Genomic DNA, 13,021 nt, shown 5'->3' on the forward strand with positions numbered 1-13,021 from the left:
TGAACAGATTTGTTGGACATAAGCTGTACAATGGTGGGTGTATATATCACTTAATGAAAGCCTAATCACATCAGAAAAGCTTATGGCACAACACCAGTACTTTATTCTCCCTCGTAAGCAAAGAGGGTTTTAGGTATTTACACAGGCTATATATCCGCTCCAGGCAGAGTGAAAACTGCCAGCATTCCCATGAATCAGAGGCCGTTCATGCACAAAGTATAACACGGTGGAATTAATTGGCATCAACTCTATTTGTGATCTATGCGATACGGGCAGTGCTGGCGTCCAGGTAGGACCTCTGACAGGCTTAAGCATTACCCACAACCCTCAGGGAAATCGACCTCAGAACTAATCCATATGAGTAGGAAGGTACATGATGAGAAAAAATGCAGAAACAGAGCACACCATTAGACAGAGTAACAGAGAGAGATACAAAAAAAGTAATGAGAAAACAAGGCGAACTGGATCTTAACATTTAGTCTATAATGAGATTTCCTCCTGAGACTTAACATGGGCAAAGGAGAAGAAAATGCAAAAATAAACATGCATCAAAACAAGAAAAGTGTAGCGCCACTCGTTCTCTCTTCTTGGCAGGGTTAACAGTGTTCAGCAAATAGGAGAGCACTGCAAATAGGTTGGAGCCTCAGTAGGCTGCTTCTACTAACTTTGTGCTGCACATGTGCAAAGCAAAAGGTGCTGCCTGGCAACTAATCCACTTCCCCGTTGATGAAGCGAAAAGTCATCGTTCTTTTTTTGGCACAATTACCACGTGTGATGGAAAGGTCACACTCGTCAGGTTATGTCTTGTCATTTGTAATAAAGCATGTGAGGTAAATACCAAAGGGGTTGTCTCTCCACTGACGGAATGTGATGATTGGCTTAGATACTAAGCTGCTTCACTGTGGGTGGAGGAGCCATATTTTTTACATCAGAATCCACTTTATTTGCCAAGGGTGTTGACAAATGCAATAAATTTGACTCTTGTTTTAAGTAGCTCTCAATGTGCTTCCACACTGCAGTGCCAAGAACAAGTACATAGGAAGAAATATAGACAAAGTCAACAGAGCTTAACAAAGAAAAGTTAACTGATCTTGTATGCAGGCAACTTGGTTTAAAATCACAGAGTGACTGTCTGTAGGACAGGAGTCGGTATAATGAATAATCATTTGTCTTGGTTAACCCCTTATTGATACGGTGGCCCACCAGTACGACCCAGCAAGGGAAAAATTGACGTGGCCATTTTAAATTGGGTCCCTTGACCTCTGACCTCAAGATATCTGAATGAAAATCTGTTCTATGGGTAGTCACAAGTCTCCCTTTTTCGCCTATTGTATATGATTGTTTCTGCATACTGAGGTCCCTAAACTGTCTTGGCATTGCCTAAATTGGATATGACTGGAAAGCTGAGACTCTTGCTAATTCAATCAGCCCTGCTGCATTTATGTGTGATGATTTTGGTCCATATAGTAGCCATTTGATTGTAGTGAAACCATTTCGTAAAACTGGACCACACTGTATAAAATGACCTGTTGTGACCTCTAGGATAATCCCAGTCTCATGAACCTTGATAAACACAAACTAAAGACCTAGAGCATTCAGAGGATGTATCGCTTTCTTAGGTATATTGGTGATGAGGGAGTTTAGCAGTTTCTAGAACAGATGTGCTGGCCATTCAAAAGCCAAATCTCCTTTTTATGAGTTCTCTAGTGGTCAAAAAAATCAGAGATCTATGCAACTAATGGTATCAACCCAAAAATTGCTGAAACAACTTATGAGACAAAAGTGAGCACAAGAATAGTAATCATGTACATCAGTCATAATGCTCAAGGGTCATACACAATGCATTTGTGTTTAATCATTATAAATAAATTTGTTTATTTTTATTTCAGATTAAATTTTTATGGGTTATTCCTTGTTCCATATTACACCTTCTCACCACATTTTATGAAAATGGGACTTAGTTCTTCTGTAATCCTGCTGACAAACAAACCGAACTGAAAACATAACCCTACTTGTGAAGGTAATAAATGTACCATAAAAGCACTTTATGACAACATATTGCTGTCCACTGTGATTTTTTTACAGAGCCTGGCATGTACCGTGAAGTCATGTTCATGGAAGGCTATAATCTCATCCGGAAATATCCCACATGTAATAAAAGGGAACTTCAAAGCTTCCTTATTAATTGTGTGGCCTGAACTCTGGAGTCCAGTGATTTTCTGCTGAGTGGTTAGAAAGACACCCCTTCCTTTGATCATTACAGACTTTAGGGGAGGGAGGTGAGGTCATTTAGAAGCTGGAGCCCTACGGGGAATTAAACGAAGGAATCATCAATTCAGACAGCACGGTCAAACCCTGTTGCTCCAACACCGTTGATCAGACATAATCACGGGATCGTTACATCGTGAGCCTGTGATGAGTTCAGGAATGAGCCCAGCATCGACACCACATCCTGATGAGGATGAGGTCGCTCAAGGGAAGGATGAGCAGAACTTTATTCCTTAAAGGCACCACCAACTCCTCTAAAGGCTCCACTGGCCTACTGTGTACATAGACCTATGCGTTAACCTACTCTGTCTACAAAGAGCAAATGCACACATCATTAGAGAGTCAGCGGTAGCCTCAAGGTTCAAGGAGTGAGCTCATGAGATAAAATCCTTGGGCAGAGAAAATAGATGAAAGTGGAATTCTTTCACTCTGCAACGGCTGCTGATCTGACTTTTAACACAAAGGTCTGAAAAGTGAGCATTTTGTAAACTTGAAATCTCATGCAATTGTTGAGTCAAGACGACCTGCTGGCTTGTCAGGCAGTCCGGCTTATCCAGGAGCATTAATTAGTGTAACTGCACTTTGTGAAAGAGGAAACTGGTTCAGCAAACTGTCAATGGAAATTAAGACTGAGTTAAAATCATTTACACAGTCTTGAATTAACGAAGATTTTCAATATCAGTTTCAAAGACTGTTCCCATATGAAAAACATAATTAGATATCATATATTTATCATGCATTTATGTCCATGCTGCAGTATTGGTGGGCACCATTTGAAATAGATGCATAAAGGCAAAATTATTTTATACTTGTTGTCATTTTTCATAAAATGCATGATCTATACTTATGATTGTGTGACTTTGGCCTTGCAGAATATTATAAGCACTCAAGTGCATGTATCCGCCAGCCGTGTCACCCTCCCACCTCTGAAACAAAGAAGAGTTTAATCTCACTCAGAAGTCAAGATTTTTGGCGAAAAAAATCCAAAAACAGTGATGTATTCATCTTGTTTATATCAGCAAAGACCTAACTTCTCTATGGATGGAAAATGTTGCCTGCAGACTCTGTAAGACTTGTTTTTAGCTCAACCGATTGCCAGAATTGCTCTTTGATGTGTAACTGAAGCAGTTTTTGATCATTGTGAGCCCTACCGACCTGTTAAGAGGAGTGAAGAGTCAGCAGTGAATGGTGGTATAAAACAGAAGAGACAATAAAATAGGTTTTTCAAAAAATTGTGACTCACTGCAACCATGAGAGGTCCTTGAACAGACAGTTCCCTGGCAGAGTCAAAACACAGACACTTCAGTGGTTAAGGTTTGGTTTAGTTTAAATACACAAACAAACACTTATATAATGGTGTTGGTTAAAATAGCTACTTCATCAAGGTCGGCGTTCCTGAGTAGTCATCGTTAAAGTGCTTTGTTGGGGTAGAGAGTGACCACTATTAAGATTCTAAGAAATGATATGTTTACTGAAGGAAGGAAACCAACAACCACCATGATCACTGACAAATCCAATCGTATTGATAGAAAGTCAGGTAAAAAATGTTTTATTTTTTATTCCGGAGGGCAGTCACAAACTGTATGTTGTTCTTTGATTTGGAGGTTGCTAAGTACTTTCAGATTGTTAGAAGAAGAAGAAGAGAAGAGTTGAGTACAGAATAGAAGCATCTACATATGCTACTTGACATTATGGGGTTGGAATATGCAGATAACTCAGTATGATCATTAATTCATACAGCAGAAATTTGTGGAACAAGAACATGAAAAGATGATCATCTGTTTCATCACGATATGACTCTGCTGAAACTTAATTAATGATTAAAATTAATTATCCCCCAGCGTGAATGGAAATTAATGTGCTCCAAAACTAAAACAAAGCATGATAATATTGAAGTTTATATACAAGTGTGGCCCGTTTCCAAAGCAAACCTTGCACATCCTACATAATTTATTGAGCTACATTACTCCCAGCACCACATTTATTGAGGTCCCTTTTATATTTAAGAACCCACTAACACCCTTGTTAAATCCGAGGTCCTTGGGTAAGTAATAATCAACCAAGCTTGATCAATATTCAACACTGTCCAGCTTGTCCAGAGACAGAAAGCACCACAGGAACTACACACCCCTGGTACTGAGGGTTTGCTCTCCCTATTTCAAGCCCAACATCGATCCTAACCAAAACCAGTGCCAGGTGTAATCCATTTCTGCTGAGAGCAGCCACTACAAAGTTTTTAAAGCCTCTTCCGCTTCAGCAACACAGCAGTGGGATCAACTCTATTCATACCGCACATACAGTCAGAAATACTGCGAAAGGGTGACATTAAGAAGCCATAAAAGAAGTGGAGATAGGCTGTTGGATTAGAAAGGGTAAGAACATCTACGGTATGGGTTAGTTTAAAGGGATAGCAGAAGCTAAAATGGCATTGACAGCACTGAAAATTGAGGATTGAGAGGCATAACAGGACTACTGAGATTATTGATGACACATTCCAAGAGCCTTTGCTTTTCAGACCTGGTGCTCCGATAGAGGAACACGTAATCAGAGATTTACAAGGCAAAATCCTAAAAGCTGTGCACCAGTTCCTCACTGAGGGGGGATGATGCTGAGCCTCTGCAAAAGCATATATGCACAAACCAACCCAGTGAGCCAAACATATGCATTAATATTTGCAAACACATTAATGAACACCAGCAGCAGCACAATCCTGATCTGGCTCATAACAAAAGCTGACATTAGCCCCTTAACAAATGAGACTTGATGCCAGGCAGGAATTTTTAACCTAAAAAAAACAACAACAAAAAACAATCCTCTCCAAATGTTCTTAAATCAGTGAGAGCAGCTTGTCTCAATAGTCTCTGAAGGTAAAACAAACAGAGCCAAACAATTAACTATCACAATCTGCCCCTGAGAACTATTAACGATGGATAATATGTTGAATTTGCGGCTACCAGGGTTGAGGTCGACTCTGATCCCAGTTAAATCACATTAATATTGTTCAGATCAAATTCAGAAAAGCACACCGACATTAAAAAACAAATTAAGCTCTAGTGCTTAATTCCACTTAACTAACCAGAAAACTAAAACAGATGTGTGGTCTCAAGAGATATTTCACGCAAATTCTACTGAAGTAATGACAAATGAAACTAGCAGCCAGCCCTTGAAATATTGACACACAAACACACTGCAGCCATCACCACTCAGTCTGGAAGAGCCAGCAAAAGCAAAGGAAATCCCAGCAGCCACAGCTATGCAGAGACTTTGACTTTCAGGCTGATGTATTTTCTCTCCTCTGGGCCTGGAAGGGAGAGGGGGTCATTACCGCTCGCTCTCTTTCTTTTCCGTGACACACAACGAAGCTGAATATTCCTGTCGCTAATCTCTGATACCATCTCTGTTTTATACACTACAGAGGGTCGCATTATATCGAGCATTTGTGAAATGAGCGTGGCTAATTTGAAGGAAAAGAGGGCACTGCTCAGTATGCAGTCATTATGACAAATAAAATATGAATTCCCTCATGATAGGCATTGCCATTTAAAAAAAAAAAAAGCTCCAAACATGCACCTCAAGTGACTGATTTTATCAGGCGGTTATTCCGTTATTGAGATGGAGAAAATCATTACGCCTATGACGGATGTTTTAAATGATAATGCCTCCCTCGCGCTCCCGCATGAGCCCTGATTTTTATCTCGCCTGCAAATAAAACGCATTTCCGTTTTTATATCCCTCGGCCTGTTTCTACCTCGTCAACAAGTGGACGGGGGGACAATTTGTTCTCTAGAGTAGGGAGCAGTTGCCATATCAACCAATGCATTGGATCAAGGCTTTAGATTGCTCAGTCCAAGGACAATCCGATAGATGGTTTATTTAGATGACAGTACAGTGCATCATAACTGTACAGCATAGTGGTATTGTGACATCTTGTTATGTTGTTTTTGAAAAATTGTGAATCATTAACATGCCGCCAATGCAAGCACAACAAACAAGCTCTCTGACCAACCACATACGAGCCTGCAACCAAAGCACACACACTGTTTGCGCCGGAATCAATGCCACTGTGTCCAAGAGTTTCCATTTTTGTGCTGCTAAAAGGAGGCTTTGTTATGGCAGCGAGTGGGCATGCGGTGAGTCAGTGAGGGACAACTATTCAATGGGGAGATGCCTCATTTTCCGAGCCTCTCTTCCTGGTTGCACAGGCTGCCAGGGCATTGCTACGAGGAAGCCGGCAATGCCAGAAATGATGACTTTGTCTTGATAGACATCCTCCTGCTGTCCAAGAGAAAAGGAAAAGATAGAGAGATGATCTGAAATGCTGCCACCTCCTCCTCCACCACTGTTCATCCCCTCGAGGCAATCTGCTTCTCTTCTCTTCCTACTCACATCTTTTGTATATTTTCATACTTGCCTTTAAGGCATCTTTTTCTGATTGTGATACTGTTGTTGTGCGAAAGAGATAAGCCTCTACATACTGAAACTTTTTTGTCGTGTTCCCTGTGTTTGACCTCATAAAAATGTAGCTCTTCTAAGCATTTCATTCCATTTTCTTCTGCCGTTGCCCAGGACACAGTGTTTGCTGCTGTGCCAGTGGTGAAGGCACTGAAAACTAAGGCTCTAAATGGCTGAAAATCACCAGAGCCAATCTTATTTTAGCCTAAGGGGGGTTGGTTGTTTTTCTGCGTGAGTGTGTACCTTTGTCCAATTTCTACCTGGATGGAGGTACCCTGTTACTAAGTGCATCATACCTAGGGGCCAACCTAAGCTTACCTATGAGCGTAATTGTTTGGAAGTTGGTGGGTGGGTTTTGATTTTTCCAGTTGAAATGCTCTAGAGCTCTTTTCCCTTATCTCTCTGTAAACCGACTGCATTTGAGCAATTGCGAAGGAAAAAAGCGACTCTCTGAATTGGAGATTTGATCCCATCTGGTCTTTTAAAGGCCGGTTTCTATGTTGTTTAGATGAAATATAGATAAATCCTCTTCATGGAATCAAAGACCTACAGGATTTTCTTTTTCCTCTTATTAAAAAACAGAAGAGGATCCTGAGGCATGATGCTTGGTATATTCAAGAACCATACAGAGACTCACTGTATCACACACTGTGTCTAATATACACATTGAAGGCATAGGTTGGAAGAGAAAATGCATTATGCAGTTCCCTGATGTGGGAGTCTAAGCATATGCTCATAATATTTAAAGCCACTTGTCATGTGCTTTCATATCCTGAGCTCATATATTAAATGTATGCAGTTATCTGGAGGATATGGCTGACCCCGGCCATAGGATCACAGCAAGTTACTCCTTTCTGATGCCTGACCCCTTTCTGTGGACACACTTAAGAAGGCACTTTGCTCTGCGTGGTATCTCTCATAGAGATATTTTAGGCCAGCATGGGTCTAGTGTTAGCAGCCCTCTGAGGACAACAGTGGGTTTCAGTTAAAATGTAAAATGGCTGGGAACAATTAGATTGTTAATTATTATATAGTTGATTATTTTTAAAGAGCTTGTATGAAAACCTGCTGTGTTTGTCAGAGGTGTAAGTGAATGACAACTGGCTTCTTCACAAAATCTACCACTGATATTACCTTGTAAGGCAGCTGGATTCTCGCAATATAATGAGATCACAAGATCAATCTTGTCAGGCTTCAAGTTATATATGTTTGTGTTCAAACAACCAGCGGCTCTAACCAGTCAGTGTCCTATGAGGAGTCACTGGCAGCTACGTAAGTGTGTAATGACACAGAAAGTTGACTGTTTGTTCAAAACAACAATAGTGGCTCTGCAACAGCATCAGTTATATCAGAACTGGAGATATTTCTTCAAGAAGAATAAAGAGTGGTTCAAGAACAGGCAATGTTTGACAGTGACTGACAGCAGATGAGTCATCCAATCACCTGCTGGGTATCTTTTTTTAAAGTGTGTTCCCTTTCCAATGACGGCTTGTCAGAAACCATATGGCAGTGTCAGGTTACCACAGTTACCAGACAAAACTTAAACCAGTTGTCTGCTTTCAAACAAGAGTATTTATATCAATTACTCACTCCATGTTGCCTTGAATTCAGCAATGAATGGAGAATCAAAAAATGGAGAAAAAAAAAACTGAAATAAAAATAGGCTGCAAATGATATCAAAACATTTGTTTGTGAATGTATCATTTAACCAGTCCTATGTGCAATACTTACCAAAAAATATTTATTTTCGCCCATACATAACTTTTAAACAGCAAAATGCGTTAGTCTGCACAAGTCTGTTTTTGCTTTCTTTGTTTAAAATAGAAGCATGTGAGAAAACAATGTTTTCTTCAAGAATTTAGGTAGCACAGGGTGAGAAATTGGTGTTTAAATGGTCATTTTGTGTGTAAAGTATTCTTTTAACCTTGCAATCACAACAACAAGTGCAAAGAGGAAGGTCTTGTACACACAGACTGTGTGGGCATTGGCTCCCATTCCTGTATGTGAAGTACAGTGTACAGTAGATCGGAGTGTGTGGGGATTAATAAATACTCACAGCCAGTCACATCACTAGTCTAACTGCTCTGAAACAGCTGTGTAAATTAAAGTGACGCTTAACAACAATAACTCAAAAATGTAGAAATGGCTTTTTAATGTTTACTAGAACTCGTGTACGTCCATCTGGATTTCTAAATATTTGAAGGTTGTGTTTGTCGTAGCACCGGGCCAGGCTGGAAGCATTTCTGCCAGGAGTGGAACCTGCCTCACTGCCCCACAATAACACACAAATATGTCAACATTCAAGGAAATGCACACAAAGATGTGCTAAACCTGCATGACAGGTAAAAGACACTGAAACACAGTCAATTACAAACACAGTAAACACTATGACATGTACACTGTAATTATTTACACAGTCCTAATGTGCTTTTCATTCCTTAACAGGAAAAGTACACACACTGATTGAAGTGACAGCCGAAAACTGTTGCAGAGAAATGCTGTGGGAAAAAATGTCTGAGGCAAATAAATGACAAATACAAGTCGCAGGGTGACGCGATAATGCGAAACGATGAACCTGCTGTCACGTTCAACTGAAAATAGAAATAAAGACATCATTCACATTGCCTTGAATTTGAAATGGCTTAAAGAAGCAAGCAGTACATTGGCACGGCTTTCTTCATGATGTCTTTCTCTAATAAAGTGATCCTCCTTAACATGCAAAACCTTCATCCTGCTGAGGAAAAGTCAATTTCCCTGCCAGTCTGAAGCCATTGTGCCAGCGAAAAAAACTCTTCTTCTATGCTGTGGCCACTGTTCAAGCTTTGAAAAAACAACAAAAAATATTTAGATAGTGAGACTTCTGTGCACAAAGCACACAAAACAACTAAAAATATGGTTAAACTCAAATAAAAACAATCTAAAAAACTGACAGAAGAAGGAAAAGATCTGGACAACTCTTCTCAGACGAACACAGTTTAGGCATGTGGACAGACCCGGCACATAATCTAATGCTAATGACAACTGGTACAACAGGGTACACACACAGTGGACGGAGCATTGCTGCAATAATATGAATCTTTTCTGCATGAAGGTAGTAAATACAGTATATCTCTGATACAAAGACTGAATTTTGAAAAACATAAAAATGTGGATCACAACATTCATAATTGCACAAATGGGTTGAATCCTTCTTTGCATATACGTTCTTGTGGTTTTATGTCCATGAATTATTTGCTACTGTAAATTCATGAATTTACCTTTATTAAAATAGACAGATGATCAATTTGCATTTATTTTTTACACAGATTAAGGGTGACAAATAAAGCTATCTAACTTGGATTTATTTTTTATTTTTTTTATCACATTAGCGCTGTGGCTCTGATGATGGTGATGTTGGTCCATCAGTCCCCCCTTTGGTCCAGACTGAAATATCTACCAGATGGATAACCATATAATTTGAAACACATGCAACACGGTAATCAGAGGGTAATTCTCCAGCCTTTTATACACCACCACCACCACATCAAATTTTTCACTTATCCTCTAAAATATTTCAACATCTATCTAGTGGCTTGGCTCAAATGTTGTGTCCCCTGGACAATGGATCCTACTGAGTGTCACTAGATAACTACCTGCCAAGGCTCACATTCATAGCTAATGATAACTACATATAATGTCACCTCATGACCATGAAATGACAGTCTGGGTTATGCCCTTTTGTAGCTCAGGACTAAAAGGTCAGTGCACTGTGGAGTGCCAGTGTGGCTTCAGCTGACAGCAGGGATGGCCATTATCCACTGCAGACCAATGGAATAACAGTACTCACATATTCTCTGTATTATTTTTTAATTAAGGTTAGGCATATGTAAGTACAAATATCCTTATACATGGGTGTAATTGTTCAAAAACTTCTGTAGAGAAGAACATTTAGGTTCATTGCTTTATAAATAAACAACAAACTGTGCTAATTCCCAGTTTTGCACATTATGAGTTGGTCATGTTGGGGGTTTCTGCTGAATGAGGCCATCTAATTATATGCTCTTTACACTGAGAAAATTAAATAAAAAAGAAGGATTCAATGAAGTTTATGTTGTTGCATTTCAAACACTTGTTCTGGTGATGATTAAACAGTGCTTTGGTCCGACCTACAGAGAACTCACATACTTGAAAGGGGTTAGAACAACAGAAATTAGGCCTACACAACCTAGGAGTGCTCCAAGGATGATTTGTTTTGAAGTTGTAATGCAATAGATTAGATAACATGATCGTGGCCTACTTACTGTGATACTGAAACCCATATTCAGCTCATTTTCAAAACAATAACAAATTAATGATTTATCTCTTCATCATCAGCTGAGACAATCTGTGTGTGGGACAGATGATCTCCAGAGATCTGGTTTGTTTGTTTTTTCATCACTCTAATAAACCAAAGTAGTGCATTTTTCCATTTACAGGCAATAATATGTTAAACATTGCATGTAAAAGAGAGTAACAGCTGTGAAGTGTTGGATCAAGTCCAGTAAAAGGAAAAAGGAGTCCATGAATGAGCTAAGAAATGAGCGAGTCAAAGAATAAATGAGTTTATTATTAAAAGATAAAAAGCTAGTGTTATTGCAATGACTTGTGATGGTTTGACTCAGAGAAAACAGTAAAAGACGTATTCATTAGCCTGACTGTGAAGTATATCTTAGGATGCATATTTGACCCAGTTTTCAAGGATGCCTGCATGTTTCACCCTCTACACTCTTTTAGGCTTTCACTCATAAGGTCTAAGCTGGGTTTTGATTTCACTCAGAGAGGGCTTACACACTAGCTTAGCCTCATCTTTGGATAAAATCCATGTTGCCTGGGCATGGTGGAGGACCCATGGCAGTGAGAGAGTGACAGAGAGTCAGAGACTCAGCAAGGAAGACTGAGGAGGGATTCTTGTGACAGATGGTCCTACTCGGTCTCCGTGTCTATGGGCAGTAATGCAAACAATGGCTCCCAAATACATTTTGGCATCTTTTTATCAGTGAGGCTAGTGAGCCGAGTCCACAGTTTCGAATGACTTCGCCCCTCTTGTCTTCCATACGGCTCAAAATTTCACAGTCTCTGCTCCCTTTTTTTCCCTGCGATATCTTTCCCTCTGCCTTCTGCCATTTCCATCATCCTACTTTCTCCCTCATCATCACGCTTGCTCACCAGTTCACTCTGCTTCCCCCTTTTAAAGACTCCTATTCCACCCTCACTCCTCACCCATGCATCTTCCTCCTCCGTCTGTCTGAAAAGAGTGTGAAGTCGGAGATAGCTGCGCAGCATTTCTTTGGCTGACTCCTGTTTAGCCTCTAATAGGATTTACTTGGGGGCTGATTTTCTGCTCCTTGTCTCCCTTCCTGGAATGAAGTCATCTTGCCGCCAATGGTGCAGGTGGTGGGTAGTAAATTATACACACTTCCCTTTGAGCTAGTCAGCATCAGAAGTGAATGGAGAGGGTGGGGGTTACAACCTGCCACACTATTATCCCTGCAAACACTACCTCGCCCCATTTTTCAAAAACAGCCACAAACACGAATCTGTGTCTGGAAAACCACCACAAACGCCCAAACACATCACAGCATACACACATAAAGGCATATATTCATGCCACGATGCACAAACAAGCAAATCCTCCCACACCATTCATACACCCTCTCTACCACCGCTACCCTCCCAGTCGCTGTCATCTCAGCAGCTCAATAAAGTCGAAGCATAACAGTGTGCACAAAGAGAAATGATGCTAGCAACATGTGGGACTGCGATGCATTACAACGGACGGAGGCCGGGGGCCTCATCAGCATCAATCTGATTGGACAGGACGTCTCCTTTGGGCCACCTCTCGCTCTCTCTTTCTCTGTCTCTCCCTCGCTCTAACAGGTAGAGTAGTATTGATGGCATATCCCCAGCGGTGGTTGGTGGTTGTTTGGGGTCGTGGCAAAGCACTAACATCTGTCACCGTGTTCTCTACAGCTCGTTATAAATCTGTCACACCAGAAAAGACAGGAGCATGAATAAGACATGGGGCTGTAAGACCTGTGAAAGAGAAAATCATATGTTGTGTGTTCATGTGTATGTATATCAGGCAGCTTGTCGAATTATGCATGACATACGAGCAGGTGTTTTGATATATTTTTGCTCTTTTTTCCGCCATTTATCATAGATCAGATGTTGCCGTCATATCAGAAAATCAATACAGGTGCTAAATGCCTTCAAACAACAAATACAGGAGCAGGCCAGGATGAATCCAGTCACCTGCAAGTTTGATGTCACTGTCTGACAGCGC

The 13,021-nt window shown here is 40.5% G+C and overlaps 1 protein-coding gene across 2 annotated transcripts in view; it reads right to left on the reverse strand.

Moving 5' to 3' along the window:
• grid1a (glutamate receptor, ionotropic, delta 1a) overlaps window positions 1-13,021 on the reverse strand; it is a 229,543-nt gene that overhangs the window by 206,521 nt on the left and 10,001 nt on the right. The gene's annotated exons all lie outside the window — the stretch shown is intronic.

This window comes from Centropristis striata, chromosome 20 (genome assembly GCF_030273125.1).
Source record: "Centropristis striata isolate RG_2023a ecotype Rhode Island chromosome 20, C.striata_1.0, whole genome shotgun sequence".
Lineage (NCBI taxonomy): Eukaryota > Metazoa > Chordata > Actinopteri > Perciformes > Serranidae > Centropristis > Centropristis striata.